The sequence below is a fragment of the Magallana gigas genome, chromosome 9 (assembly GCF_963853765.1).
Source record: "Magallana gigas chromosome 9, xbMagGiga1.1, whole genome shotgun sequence".
Classification (NCBI taxonomy): domain Eukaryota; kingdom Metazoa; phylum Mollusca; class Bivalvia; order Ostreida; family Ostreidae; genus Magallana; species Magallana gigas.
The window spans coordinates 45,537,667-45,554,656 of NC_088861.1; the positions used below are offsets into that span (position 1 = coordinate 45,537,667).

At 34.4% G+C, this 16,990-nt stretch overlaps 1 long non-coding RNA gene across 1 annotated transcript; it reads left to right on the top strand.

Annotated features, from left to right (window-relative positions):
- The first annotated feature begins 3,314 nt into the window (after positions 1-3,314).
- Positions 3,315-6,517, top strand: LOC136271336 (uncharacterized). The gene is made up of 2 exons (XR_010709254.1): positions 3,315-3,723; positions 6,460-6,517. It is a non-coding gene; the product is annotated as an uncharacterized lncRNA (long non-coding RNA).
- Positions 6,518-16,990: the final 10,473 nt, after the last annotated feature.

The following is a 16,990-nucleotide window of genomic DNA, read 5'->3' on the forward strand; positions in this document are numbered from 1 at the left end:
AATTAACGATGCTATTAAATACGAATTAAGTTATAACCTGCGGAAAGCACTGAATGTTTTATTCATAGTGTTTTGTAAGGACCTGTACAGGGAGTGAAAAAGTCGCCGATTTATATGAATGCTGGATATGCCATAAAATCAGGTATCGTTGTCGTGAATATTGCAGACCAAAGAAATTAAATAAAACAGAGCTCACTGAACCTTTAAAAGCAATAATCATAAGCAGGCACGTATATATCAACGGGATAGGCAACTTCTACATTCGCCATGTTTATTCCCCATGCTAACACGCGAGCCTTGACAAGTTTGTAGAACTATGGTCAATCCCAGTAAAATATGTAGGTTTTTTAAAGCGATCTGGTTGGACCATCGTTTGGGAGGCACTGTACTCGAAAACATGTGTCTCAACTTGTTTTACAAAAAGTTCACACATGTGTTTTCTTTTACAAGCACTGTGATTGGATCAGCTACTCGCAGCTGTAGCCAATCATAAAACGGAGCTTGTCACCGAGTTTTCGTAATGAAATCTGCCAAGGGTTTATGGGGAGCAAAGTAGACCGAAAACCCTTGGCTAGCAAAGATGGTACAGTACTACTCTTCCAGCATCTCCAGTCAGCTGTCAGCAGCTACAGACAACTTTCCCTAATCTAGATGGAATACACATATTGACCTGAAGAAGTTGCAAAGGGAAGATGAGTTTATATCACCAGTGATACAACTTACCAAGGATGGTGAAAAACCAAGTCCAAATACAGCTAGGAATGAGTACGAAGCCATAATTATTACACCAGAACTTTAAGAGACTAAGGATCAAAGATGACCTCCTTGTTCGACAGATCAAGACACCTGAAGACAAGTATCAGTATGTCATACCACGAGAAGTTAGTCATCTTGTCTTGTCTTACAATATCTGCATAATGACATGGGTCATCCTGGCCGAGACAGGACTTCTTCCTTAGTCAGAGAGCGATTCTACTGGCCGAAGATGCATGCAGATATAATACAGTGGATTGATGAATGTGACAGATGTATTAAGTTCAAGACACCCAACAACCAGAGGGCTGAACTTGTGAGTGTCACCACTACCCAACCACTAGAGATGGTGTGTGTGGATTTCATGACCTTGGAACCATCCAAAGGAAACATTCAGAACATTTTAGTTCTTACCGATCACTTCACCAAGTATGAGGTTGCAGTGCCAACGAAGAATCAGACTGCCAAAACAACAGCTGATGCTATCTTCAATCATTTTATAGTTCATTATGGCCTCATGCAAAGACTACATTCCGACCAAGGAGCAAACTTCTGCAGCAAAATCATCACAGAACTTTGTAAAATCACTGGAATTTCTAAATCAAGGACTCTAGCTACACCGTACCATCCAATGGGCAATGGAATTACAGAGCGCTTTAACAGAACTCTTATTTCCATGTTAGGCACTCTAGATCCAGAGCAGAAACACAACTGGAGAAATTACATTTATCCTCTAGTTCATGCATACAACTGTATACAGCCAATGACTCTACTGGATTTTCACCTTACTATTTAATGTTTGGTAGAGAGCCTAACCTTCCAGTTGATTTAGAATTTGGTATCAATGGCCAGGGAATGAACAGTCAAATTTCATGCCAGTTTATATATAGAAAATTAAAACAGAATCCACAAGAAGCATATAAACTGGCAGAAACTGCTAAAAATAACTCTCAATCCAGACAGAAATGTCACTATGACACCAGAGTCCGAGAAGTTACCTTAGTAGAGGGTGATAGAGTTTTGGTCAAAGTGGTGAGTTTTGATGGAAAACATGAAATTCAGGATCGATGGGGAAATCATCCAAATATCAACCTGAAGTAGCCTAATAAAGAGTATTAACCAGTATTTAAGGTCCGTAGAGAAGATGGTCAGGGGAGGATCAGTCAGTCCTTCATAGGAAGCTACTTCTGCCGATTGAGACGAAGTTAACTTCTCCCGTGCCAGCTCCCAGAACCAAGAAACTGCGGACAGTCAGAGATCAGAAAGTGGAAGAAGGTGAAGAACCCCCTAATCAACACAACACAGATGAGTCTGGTGAAGAGAATGATTTTCTTTATTTTGTAGGAAAAACCCCCTGTAGTAGAAGATGATGTGATGTGTTAGATGTGTTAGATGATGGGAGGAGCAGTGAAGCTGGAACTGTCACTGGTGACAATCAAGATAGTGTTCAGAACCTGGAAAAAGGATGCCAGAGGACGCTATCAGTCAACGGATACTGATGACCTAGAAGTTAGTACACATGTAGATAACAATTATGATGTTGTTATTCCTTTACAGATTGTAAATGATCCTGACAATGATGCTAGAGACCAAGAAGATTCAGAATCTGATGAAATTTCAGAAAATACACAAGTAAGATGATCAACCCGAACGAGGACTATGCCTAAATGAATGAATAGTTATATTTATAATCAAATTCAGTCCAGTAAGTAAATGCAATGGATTGCGAGTTTCGCACTGCAAAAAGCCAATCAGAATTAAGAAACTTTTTCATCATTAATAATTGAATAGCGAAATATTATAATTTTCTTATCTATGATCATTCAAATTGCAGAGAGGAGGAGAAAAAAGTCGCTTGTAGAATAACATTCAAGATCACTGACATATTTAGCTAACCTGCTAAGAATGTAAGTACATGTAGTATATTTATATTTTTATTTCAATTTATATCGATGAGTTGTCGTCATCCACGAGTTGTCTTTAGTTGACATGTCCCGTCGGTGAGTTTTACTTCCGATTAGTTGACTTTCGATGAGTTGTCGCATTTGGCGAGTTGTCTTTCGATGAGGTGTCCGGTACTATGTACTAAGTATGGGTACATGTATTGTAAAAGTATATTACAAAGGACTAAAGTATACACATTCTAGAGCTTATCAATGTTCATAACCAATACATGGGATCTTCATATCATTTAATATTTATTCGTTTGATGAGATATTGGCGCTTCTGATTGGTCGAAAAATAAAGCTTTTGTAATAATATTACAAGTTTCAATTTGAGTACGAAACCTGACGTCATAATGCTCTAAAATGACGTCATAATGCTCAAAAGGAGTAATATGTATGGAATATACATAGTCTTCACGTGACTGCTGTATGCCAATGATTTTCTTCAATTTAGCGGGAGGTAAGATATACATATTATATGTCAGCTTGTTCTGTAATTATTTATGTAGCGCAACAGCGTGCCGTGTGATCGCGCGATGGCGAATTTAGTAAAGCAGTACGAGCGCAAAGGCGTTGTGAAAGATGTTTTTACAAAAAAGCATAACGTCTGTTCTTGAACTTTTTGCACAGCCTATAGACATTTTAAATGAGATCAATATCAGTAATATTTGAGTGTATTTTATTTACACTTATTTGCAGATATGAGTACTCGAGATTGGTTGTCTGATCAAGAGGCCATGATAGATTACCGATACGTATCTCACAAAGAAAAGTCTTTGCTATAATGATACACCACGTAATTTCAGCAGCTATTGTTGCCTTTGTTGTTGGAGCTGTGCTTATATTGCAGAATAAAATCGACGATCTTCAAAAAGAGATAACAGATCTCAATAAAAAGGAAAATGAACTGAAAACAGAATGTGTACAATTTCAAGCGAAAGTAGAGTTCATGGAAAAATCTTTGACTCTTTGAAGGCCTCACTGGACACAATAGCTGTGCATACAAAGCGGAAAGAAGAACAAGGTAAATACATAACTCAATATAAGTATTGCATAGCTCTAATCAGCAGCCCCTTTGTCTGCTTTCACATTATCCAATGTCAAGGCCATATCAAAATTTGGTTAAAGGAGAAGGGCGTACTATGCCTTCGATTCCACGCATCTAGGATATTTAAACGACTTACGTAAATCTCCCATAAAGGAATCTTACACTTGAAGGTGTGCATCATATAGAACAGCATTATCTGACCAATAACAAATATACACTTAATATACTTTACACTTTTCTTCTTATTTTCATTTCTGTGAATATTTTCATAACAATACAACGTGATCTCACACAATCTTTGACTGTGCTACTAGAGCTAATGTTTAGTTGTTTATTAAACGTTATTTAGAATGGGCAATATCATTATGTATTTTTTTTTGTCGTTAACTGAAATTTACATGTTTTCCAACACAATCCTAGATCTATTACATTAAAATTTAAAAACAGTAATGTTTACCCAAAAGGTAGCAAAAGTGCAGAATTAATCAAAGTACTGAAGTACTGAAAACCGGACTCTTTTGGTGTGTCTTTATGCATATTGTGTAGTAAACACTGAAAAAATCTCTCTCTCTCTCTCTCTCTCTCTCTCTCTCTCTCTCTCTCTCTCTCTCTCGTGTATTTAGAAACCAACAAATACTATACTGTACATGCAGAGTAGCTGCGAAAGACAGTCATAATAGCAAACGCTGTATAATGCGTTGAATAATCTCTCTCTCTCTCTCTTTCTCTCTCTCTCATGCTTTTAATGTCGGCAACGCGTCAGAGAGCGACCAAATTTTGTAAGCGGATATAAACAAAAAATTATGATGTCTGTCTAGAAGAACAATTTTAACAGTTGCTGCCTTGAATTTTGCAACAAGCGTTATATATTCAAACCCCATTTCTTCAACACGCAGCAAAGTAGTTCATGAAAATTCATGCGCATTATGTGTCCAAAATGCATAGTCTTGTATTTAAAACACGTTATTAATAAGAACACTTAAAAGATAGACAAATCTCTCAAAATTAAAAAAAGCACATGCAGTGCCAACACTTTTGACAAAACGTGGCTCTTTGTGTAACGATTTGGTATAGCGGAAGCTTTTTACTTTGACGCTGTTTGGTTTTTTGTTTACTTTTGAATTCGAAGTTGTGCTATTTATAGTAACATTGGCGATTTGCCTGCATACAGCCAGGACTCTGCCTACAGCAGAGCCTGATTAACAATATAAGCCCTCTATAATTCGAACATCGTCTCAGCCGGGAGATATTTCTATAGTCCTCCGCCTATCACACTGAGCTACGTTGACGCATACGAATCGTTGTGAATAACTTTTCTAGTTTTACAGTTAAAAATGTTGTTTTTAGTTTTTGTGAAGACCACGAATTTGACCCATAATGGATATAGACTCCACTTGAATAAATCAATAATAGAAAAGAATGAAAATTTATCCTTTTAATAAAAGTACTTTAAGGATGGAGTCTAGACCCATTCATACCAAAATATTCCAATTTATCACAATAAATTATTAATATTAAGGTACGAAACGTCATGTGGCTTAATTTGGAAACCTATATCTCTTGTGTTTATAGAACGGAAACACGTTTTTGACATGCATCGTGAAATTTATAGTATAAACAACGTATACAAGCCAAGAATACTTATTTTATTAACACATGAACAAGTTCTATTTTATTGCTCAAGGTGGGGGATCTGTAACGCCTTGTACATCCTTGTCCAAATTTGGCCAAGTGGTTCTAGGGACGTTTTCAAAAATGACAACAATTCAAAGACGAAGAGCTAGGTGATCAGAAAAGCTCGATTAAACCTTTGGTTTGAATTCTCAAAACAAAAACCATTTCAGTCTGGGGCAAAATAATTACAAAGCGCTTATTGACGTGTTACTTTTGCTAAAAATATGAAATTTTTGACATGTTAATAGATTGATCAAAAGAAAAAGATACACGGTTAAAAAAAAAAGAATTATAAACTATCGTCTAGAAGACACCGATAATAAATCTAAATGGTGTTTTACTTTCTTTTTTATCAAAGTGTCGCTCATTAATGCGAACTTGAGTATTTGACACATTTTGGTGTCAAAAGCATCCATTTTCGTAGACATTGTTAAAAAGAGCCTAAACGTTGTAACCACCACAGTCGTTAACTCAAAAGTTCCCCGATCTACGTACCTTAAAACAAGTTAAATTCTCTATATTTCAAACTCCACTTCATTGCTTTTAAAGGCAGGTACTTGCAAAAAGTATATTACAACAGAAAATAGAAAAAAATATACAATACTGTGGATTCAGGAATATCTGTACACGTAAGTATCCGTTTTTGTGGGTTTAAAGTAATTTACAACTTCAAGGATACCTATTTGTTACACCAATGATTATGTCAATACAATATGTTAAGATTGATTGCACTTCAATCAGTATTTTTATTTTTCAAAAGTCATGAAAATTGGTATTTAACACATAATGACGAAACCACATCATATTTTGTCCGGTAGACCATGTTATTTATGAATTAACTTTACTGCAGTCCTGTAATGTTTGAGAAGATTTTTGAGTGTTTTGAGTTGCTTTCCTCTTGACACTTTCAAAGTTCATATTTTTAGAACACACGAGAATTTAAAAAAATGTAAAATAAAAATGAAATGAAAAACATGTTTTCACAAGTATTGTTTCTTAATTATATATTTCATTCTTACTTACTCCTTCTGGTTTCAGATTCAATTCATCAGAAGAAGTTACTAGAAATAAAAAAAAACAAGTTGGCAATGCAGAACAGCAAAAAAAGAAATTGGTCTTTTTGAGGAGTTTATGTATTTTATAAAGACATCGTACGAAGAAAGTAAACAAAGAGATACAAGAGGATTTTTTGGTTAACGACATTTCTCTTTCATAGGCGACCGACAGTATGTACACATCAACATGTTATAATTTATTACATTAATTGAAAATATGTTTTATCAATGTTTAAAATAGCACCAAAAACATATTAAGTAACACAAAAATATATTAACACAAAAGCCAATGTTACAAGATACACGTACTGTGTTTATTAATTGAACATGTTACTTTTTCAGCTATGCTCTATATAATATCTATAACGTAAAATTGCACAAATAACAGGGTACTTGTTCTGTAGATTAAAGGGGCAAAAAATAGCTTTTTTTATAATCACTTGCTTAGTTTTACACTATTAAGCATTTACTTATGTCGTATGTATTCTATTTTGTAAGACAAAATAATGATAAGTATGTTAAATGTATATGTTGATGTAAAATATTGACAAAGGAAAAAGAAAATATTTAGAGTTGTCATACATTACACGTTCATGAATAAAGATAGTGAGATAACCTCCACCTTAAAACTTGAGACTTAAAAAATATCAGACTATAAATTTGTATAGCATTTTAAAATGTAATTTTTGTTTATCATTTTCAAAATCTTTAATGTCAAGCATATGAGTTACTTTCTTCGTTGATAAAGAAATAGCAATTGTGCAACGTACACTGGGAGATGGGTAAAACTATCAAACGTGGTTGTTCATGTCATTAAAAAAACCCCAAAAAAACCCAGAAGCGCTTCCCAGCTGATTTAATCAGAAACGATCAGCGTCCATATTTTTGTAATCTTTTACTTATGCTGACTTTTTCAGAAATTTTATTAGAGAAAATTTGGTTATTTTAATATGTTAACACTATTTATAAAACGGGAATTTTAAAAACAAACACTGTAAACAAAATGTAAAGTTGTGTCTGTTTAATTGTCAGCAAACAAAATACAGCTTTATAAACATGTAAACTTGAAGTTTAACCTTCAAAAATAAACAAATCACATTATTTAATTCACTTTATAGAAAATAAAGCGTCTTCTCACGATTTCGTCTGCTTGAAATCAACGATCAGCATTTACCCTGATGATAGCTGTTCCTTTTCCACGAATAATGATAGTGATGTTCCAATCATTGATTATAATAAAAAATCAGTCGATTGTTATCGTATTCTAAGCGCTCGATTATAAAAGGTTTCATTACGATTTTGTTGGTAGTTTTTAATTAAATTGAGGCAGGTAAAGTTTTAAAGATAAATTTTCCGATGAAAGAAAAGTCAGAATCGTTAGACATTCGTCTCTTTGTCTCGTGAGATGATTTATCTGCTTCTCGAACAATTTTTTTCCAGGAACATTTGTTTGGAAAGTGTCATTTTTGATATAATTTATTTTAACAAGTAAACTATACAACATGACTCTTTTGATTGTCAGGTTGTATAGTTTATCTGTTAAATTAAATTATATCAGAAAGGACAAAAGCTTCTGTTGTCCAGCCAACTCCGTAGCTAATTCAGATCAAAGTACTGAAGTACTGACGGGAGTTGATTTTATCGATTATTATTTATTTTAAAATCAACGATATGTATTTTTGCATGCATGGCAAGTAAATTCCTCTAAGTATTTGAATTACGCACATTTTTTATAACATGAATTCTCCTACAAGAAATTCGTGAAAATCCAAAATTAATTAATCATGTTGTGTAATATTCAAAGAATTAGTCCATCAAACTGCTTATCAGTAATCGAAATAGTTATGAGAAATTATATGGATCCAGGCAAAATTGAACTCTAGTCTCATTCAACCAGACTCTCAGCTGTATCCGACAAGCAAGAGAGACTCTCTGCTTGTCGGATATTTACGGAGACAGCCGAACGTCTAGTTGAACGAGACTATATTGAACTCTGGCGTAGGAATACATAAAATGTACGACTTAAAAAAATATCTAAACTGTTCGTACCATTTAAAATCTGACTATTTACAAGGTATCTATAAATTAGTTTCCTTGAAAAACAATGCTTAAGAACTCATTACATCGAATTTATTGTTTAGAACTAAATGTTGTCAGCGGTGTTGATTTGTGCTTAGGTCCAAACACTGTTTCACTTTCGGTTTGTCCGAGTGACTGCATAGGAGAGTTGATTAAAAATCAACTCCCAAAAATTGTAAAATTGTATTGTAGGATTATTATAATGTCAGGAATAAATCCTTTTTGCTTGTTTAATATTTCAAGTGAAAATGACAGCAAGCGAGTCAGAAAAAAATATTTGGCAGAATATTTACAGTCCCATCGACATAACCTTCCAAAGGCAAGTGATTTTCTAGTGTCAATTGTCGATGTTAAAAATTATCGGAGGACCATTGAAGAGTGATACAGATATGTCAGATCTACATAGTTTAGGAAGATAGAGTGAATTTTTGCAAATAAAGTGCGGAAGTGTGTTAAGTTGTTGATGATCTGACTAATTCATGTGGCTCAAAAGTTCGTAGAAAATTGACGGGAGGACTATGGGTTTATGGAGGTGGGACATTGTTACAGGATTTAGATATTTTGATCCAATGTCAGATAATGCAAAGTAAGATTTTTTATCCATGCTACATGCTTCCGAGATCGTTGTTGAAGCTTAAATTTCAAATAAATAATTATGCCTGAATGGTTGTACAAATCCCTATGTGGTACTGTCGTTTGACCAAGATACCATATGAATTTGATGTCCAGAATTTTGCCATTTGCAGGGAATGTTAAAACACATTTCATTGTACCCGAGACACTTTGAAAAATGTCGAATTAGGGGGGCCAAATTTAACTCATATCATTTATAGTTCTTTAAAACGCCAAGTACAAAGGTACGAGTAAGCAACACTTAGTGAAAAGTAATTTAGTCATAAACCAAGGCTTTTCGTAACTCTAACGATTCCAAGACAGACATTATTTCAACGATTGTAATCTCACCACCTGGTAGATCCTGAAAATCGTGTTCACATATTTTTGTTGGCTTGGAACTTTTTGCTTCAACATTCTTCTATACGTTTTCATCAAAGAGGGCTGTATGAATGCTCATAGTGACATGCACAGCTTAAGGCTTCAGCAACTCCATCTTGATCTGCTCTCTTTTCACCATCATTGTCTGTAATTTTCATCAAAGAGGGCTGTATGAATGCTCATAGTGACATGCAAAGCTTAAGGCTTCAGCAACTCCATCTTGATCTGCTCTCTTTTCACCATCATTGTCTGTAATTTCGTAGTAGATTCTAGAAGTTTTCGGTTTCCTGCGCTTTGTCAGTTTTTAAAATGGGCGCACATCTAACTCAGCTGCTCTGTCGATATCCGCGTAGACTTTGCACATGTAATTGATGTTTTCTTTGTCATGAGCAATCGTTTGGCTCTTTTGTATTTGCGGTACGAGGGGTGGTTCATGCCTCGTGGTCTTCCTTCCCGCAGCCATGTTCGGCATTTGACCCTCTCTATGTCATGGAGTTCTTAAACCGCTAGACGAGTTAAGGGATTAAAAGACGTATGTTTGACAGCATTCGCTGCGCGTGTGCGCAAGGTGTCGTTGATCTGGTGAAAAAAGTTTGTTACATTGGATTAGTTTTAGCAGATCTCGCGTCATATACAGAGGAGAGCACACGTGACACGGACATTGTACTCTTCAAGAGTGTCTGCATGGGGTAGCGTTGTGCCATGCAAGTAGTTCGATTTTGAATGCTTCAGACTATGTCTCTTTATGTCGAAGTCAAAGGTTGCAACGATGGGTAGGTGATCAGAAGTTATGGAAATTGTTCCTTCCTTGATGACCATATAACTTTGTAAACTATTTAGAAAATGTTTGTCAAATAAATATTTTTATGATGCTTATTTAATACACTGCCATTACAACCACACCCTATTATGACTTCCATATTAATGAGTAGTAGTGATACACATTTTGACGTTACTGGATCCTTGTGCATAAGTTTTTATACTATTTTCAGATGTTAAATAAACGTCAAAAATATACCAGCTACCACCCTTATTGTTTATGAGTTCACTCCGTATAATACGATTTGATTCGATTCAGATATGACAAAAAGGCTTCTTATTGATTGTTTTTTAACCCCCCCCCCCCTTCCATTGTTACTGCAAAAAATAATAAAAATTATCTATTATTTGATCAAAAACTGTAAAAAGGTAAACGGGTACTTGTTTGTTCCGATATATTTTGCACCGCCTAGAACATCATGACTTGAGTCGTCTAAAGATATCGATATTAGATGAGTGTTTTACATTTTTTAACTAGATCAGATCAGGGACGTATATGTTAACATATTGATATATACGTCTCTGATAAGATTGCTCAAGTCTCCGACCAAGACATCATAGATTACCGACACGTACCTTACAATGGAGGGAGTCTTTCCCGGGTTAATACATCACTTATTAACATCAGTCATTGTCGCCTTCGTTGTTGGAGTTGCGTACATATTGCAGAATAAAATTGAAGATCTTGAAACAGAGTTAGCAGTCGTCAATAAAAAGGACAGGGCACTAGAAACAAAATGTGAAAACCTTCAAACGAAAGTAGAGTTCATGGAAATATCGTTCAAGGATTCACTCGACAAGATACTTTATGTTGTGGATACGAAGCAAACAGCAAAACAAGGTAATATTCAAAGAAAGATAAATCATAACTGTGATTAGCAACCCATCCTTCTGTGACGAATACAAACAAGAACCCCAAATATGTGCCTTAACGGTCACATTACCTCCATTCACAGATACTATTTTTTCACAGTTGCATTTCTCTATTCCACCAACGTTATAGTTTCCAAAAAGTAGTTTATTAAGAGATCCATGGGCAACATCGCTCACCTGAGCAGCGGGTTCGTTATGATCTAAAAAGTTACTGTGAAAACATCCGTGTTCGTGCTGGTTCAATACATGTAAATACCATTTTACATACCACTTACATGGTACATGTACACTTCATAAATCCAAAACCGTGCACAACGTTGTGCAAAATATATACACAGTATTTTATATGGATGAAAATGTAGCTACGATGCGCCAACACGAATTTTCCATTGAGCTACAGCTACAAGTAGTTCTGCAGCTATTGTTAGGGCAAACATGGGGAAAAATCCAAGTTGAGATCTTTTTTAAGTTGTCCGAATAGGGACTTTTTCATATGTGACTCAAATCTCAAATTTTTTTCAGCCGTTTTTATATATTTTTAGAAAACCAGCCGAAAATAGCCTTTTATGCAAATAGAGTTACGGATCATATTAATCTTGGCATCCACCGAAGTTTGATTTTCGGGAACGTCGTTACTAACGATGGAAATTGTTATCAATTCTCCACCGGACTCTTCATCCCGAGCGTCTCTGGAGTTTATGTGTTTGATGTTCGAATTCTCCTTTGTTCTCCCGGTCATGAGTTGCGCACGCACCTCGTTGTTGAAGGTGAGGAGATGGCTGCGTATTATACGGGAGGATCATCTCACTGTTCTAATGGCGGGGGAATGACGGTCCTACACGTGGGTGCAGGAGAAAGCGTCTGGGTTAGAGTTGCCACATCAGATGGTGAAAATAACATAGCATGGGAGAGCAGCTTCTCAGGATTTTTGTTGTATACATAGTTTTACAAAGTGCAATAATAAGTCATTGCAAAAGGGGAATCGTTTTGCTTTTACAAATTTTCTTTTCTTCTAAATGCAACTTAGTTGGAAAACGTAAAGATAGCATACACCATTATTTTTTTTAATAATATTAAACATTTCTGTATTTTCCGTTGGTGTTTATTAATTAGTAAATACTACATGCTATTACAGTGTCGTGTATTGTTTTTGCTTTTATTTATATTTTTTTTAAAGAACTGCCTGAAGAGCCAGGGATGGCAAAAACGTTTGCAGTCTGATCGAATTGCGATTTTATTCTGGATATATTTTCTTTTCAGTTATATATATTTAATCAACTATAGTAAGAAGATTTTAGAAAAATTTCTTATTAATTCTATTAAAATAATTATGTTACTCGTTTCTTTAAAATTCGAAACTTATAAAAAATTCTTAATCTTGAAGTGTTTAAAAAATCTTTCTCCATTAGTTCTAAAAAAAAAAACCCCAAAAAACAAAACAAAAACAAACCAAAAATGAATACTTATCATCTAGTAAATAAAAAGTGTAAATGTAAGATCGATACCTGTTCTTTCTAAAATATTTAAAATGGGTTATAAATTCAGTAAGGTCCATGCGTTTAAGATAATCAATAATAGCTGAATGTTTTTAAAATTTCAAGTAGGTAAGACTACTGTGCTCTCTGAAAAAAGACGCCATGATAGATTACCCTCATGTAACTTACAAAGAGAGTTCTTTGATGATACACCTCGTAATACCAACAATAAGTGTTGCCTTTGTTGTGATTGTTGCATACATACCGCAGAATAAAATCGAGAATCATAAACATAGTTGGAAGTCTCTATTAAGAAGGAAAATGCACTAGAAAATGTGAGAAAGTTCAAGGAAAATTAGAAGTAATAGAAAAACATTTGAAGGAGTATTTGAAGGACTAACTCGACATTAAAGCAGTAGAAACAGACCGGATACAACACGAGGTAAATACCTATTCAATAAGTATCTACCGTTTTCTACGGTTACATAACCCAAAATAAGGAGTGATGATCCGCTCTTCTTTTCACAAACCCTTGACAAACAGAAGTTAAAACCAGCCTGACGTTTTTCAAAATAATCGGAATTAGGCTTTTTGAGAAGAGAAGAGGATCCCAGTCTTTTGCATTTGTTTTTAAAATATGATAAAATATCCAGGGAGTCTCATTTTAGCGTTAATTTATGCATCACAACGGATTCTAGTACACAGCTTCATGATATTTCAAAACGCAATTCAAACTCAGCTACAATAGAAAGTAGGATGCATGCCAATATAGAATCAAAGAAGAAAGAACCACACTTTTGAAATTTATTGGTTCATCAGCGATAACAATCATACTTGTTTGTACGATGCAATTTATTGGATGAAGATCTGTTAGGATTGTCATCGAGTTTTTAAGTACTTAGCAATCTTCACGACGATTATTATCGACCTTTTTTTCTTACTCGATTACTCGTTATAAAGAGAACTAAAATTCCAAACATTTTTTAACGCAGCAGATTTGGAGCTACGAATGGAAATAAACGTTTTCTTTTCTCGGCATTTTTTATCCGTTAGTTACACTCTGTTTCATCGGTGTCTCTTGCAGTGGCGTAACTAGAGCTAGAATGAAGTATAGGCACCAACTACGGCGAGGGGTCTGGGGTCCACTCAAAGCCCCCAGCGGGTCCAGGGCAGCGCCCTCGTAGGGGGTTCAGGGGGGCGAAGCCCCCCGACGGAAAACGGATTTCATGTTTTATAGAACCAGGGATATATGCGTCCCTGATAGAACACACAGGAACAAATTTTAGACACTTTTCGCACATAAAATTTTGAGTTTTTTTAAAAAGATGTTTTTTGTAATAAAAAGGCAAAAAAACATTTTTTGATACAATCCAACATTGTTTTCACCAGCAGTCTTTTTTTATAAGCGTTATCAAAGTGAATGGCGGGAAGAAGATGGGAAAATAAAATAGGGCAAATGCCCATTCGGTTTCATCGTAAAGTACAATTTTGAATTTATTTTATCAATTAAATCAATTCAAATTTATCATAATACAAGTTTGCAAAAGCACATTTTCTAAATAAATTCAGTTTTTATTATGTTTAACAAACGATAGAGAAAATATATTACCTTAAATTTTGGTGGAATCGAACCCACAACATAAAAACCCTACTTATAGAAGGTTAGCTAATGTCTAGTGCTATAACTTATGAGCCATTTTATACACAACAAAGTAGATTGTTTAAATATTACGCGTGCCTTGAACTTTTGCCACGAATTTACGGACTTGAATAATTTTTTTCAAAACGTTTAATTGTTGAGATACAAAATGGTATTTTTATTGTATAGTGGGTCATCTCTCCACGTTTTTGTTGATTGAAATCGGTTTGTTTTTCATAAAACTTTAATTAGTCTATGAGAAAAATATGGAGCAGAGACTCACTATATAATAGAAAAGACCTTGAAGTTGTAAAACAAATGACACTATTGGAAGTTTTGATAAACGTATACGCCTGTTTAAGTCAACATATACCAAGTATTGAACATATTTTTAAAAATGTTAAACACCGATGATATGTTAAATATTTATTGTTTTAAATATTTTTTTTAAAAATCAAATTTTTTGATATTTAAATTTTTCGGTATCTTTTCCGTCCGTGCATAAATATTTTACACGCCTTATCCACCCATCTTCCTACACTTAAGCTATTATCTGTCTCTATAGTTTAGTTTACTATTAAAGGGAAAACATTAAGACTTTGTAATTGAATGTCATAATTCAAAAACAGTTATAATGGTTACTTTAAATTTTGATAATAATAAGAAAACAGATATATTGCTTTGTTGTTTTTTTAAAGTAGTACATTATGTTGCACGGAGTTAATTTAAGGCGTCTATTTTTATTAGCCGCAAATTTGTCAATGATAGTCGAGATCGCAATATGCCTCGATGTATGAATATGATTTTAAACATTTCATCCAGTGTTCTTACTTTTGGTTTATTGCCCGACATGTTTTTCACTGCCGGATTGACTGCGCAATAATTAGCATCATCGATGTCACATATTTGTGACCTTAAACAATCAGAGTTTTGAAATAGGAAAAAGAAAGATATTTGCTGTGTGCTTTTTTAAATTTTTTTTTAAATGTGACATTCTAACATGTTTAATTTTTGGTCTTAAAGTCATGTGTAGGCACGTGCCTTAAGTGCCTAACGGCAGCTACGCCACTGTCTCGTGTAATTTTTAAGCAGCTAATTATAGATCTCTTTCGATTTTGTAGTTCAAATCAGCGTTTTGAGTAAAAGTACTTGTGAAGACATGTGCTTGAGGAGAACAATTTATGTATCGTCTTATCACTCTTTTATTGGATTAGGTGTTTGTAAAATCAAAAGTTTAGGCATACATGTATCAACAAGCGCGTCAGAAGACTGTTTTTCTAACCTACAAACATATTTCAAGGCTGGTACAGTTTATTACCAATCAGTGAAGAAATCACAATTTCAAGATGATGATAAATTACAATAGGTATTTCTACTTTTAGAAACTGCTATATATGTGAGTTTGCATTCCTTGGACGCTTATAAGGGAACTTTAAGTAAAGAACTATGTGCGGTATTATGCATTTTCCCTCCCAAAATTAAAGTTTTTTTTTTAAAGCTTTTAAAATAAAATATTTACATTCTACTGTGTTTTTCCATTAAATTCTGTGATCTTCAAATGCCTCTAAATGCAACAAGTAGTCAAAGGTCAAATTGACGAGTTTTATTATGACGTCACAAACGTTGAACGCTGTAAACTGCAACGTCACAAGCGAAAATCAAAGTGCACGCTCGTGGCTGTTACTGTGGCTCTTCCATTAATATTAACTTACCCTTAGGATAAGATCGGAATTTTAAGGTATAGTTCACATTTGCAGACAAGGCAAGAAGTTAAAAAATGTAAATATAAGCATTAAATCATGATTTTTTGAAGTATACACTCTCATAACTGCCGCGGTGTGTGCATACAAATTTTCATAACGCGCTAACGCGCGTTACTCAATTTGTATGCACACACCGCGGCAGTTATGAGAGTGTATACTTCAAAAAATCATGATTCAATGCTATAGTAGAGGATAGTTGAAATCATATCGGAAAAATTTGTGTAAAAGGTTGTCTCTACAGTGACGTCATAACGAAGAAATGACGTCATGCAGATTGTCTTATTTTCATAAATTGATGTTTTGTAGCAAACTATGGGTCTTTTCCGAAGGTATTTCGACTGGGAAACACCGAGCACAGGCTTGTTCAAGTGCCATATTTTAGTATGATTTGTATATTTATATGAAGGAAAACATATCAAAATAATTATTGTACTTGCGCTCTATACTCCCGATTGCAAACTATAAAGAAATCAAAGTACTGAGAGTACTGAAAGACGGGGTCTTGAAAGTTTGAATTTGTAATTGTCCTGGCTTTCCACGAATATGCTTCCAAAATTTACGAGTTTGAATTAGTTGTTACAATCTATGTTAATTTGGCTTTTTTGCAATTGTCTGATACTTTGTCTAAATTTTACTCTATTCCGGCCTTCACAATTGTAGAAAATTGACACAACGGTATATTATGTAAAATAAGACCCCAAGGAATTTTTTTTTAAAAATACTACTAACCGGGAAAATCATACAAATATATCAAAGTAGATAATTACAATCATTAGATTTATTCAATTTTGTGATCCAAGGGAAAATCCACAAGTCGGACGGTATCTGTAATAACAGTTTTATGAAAACCCCGAAAACTCTAAAACTGCTGAA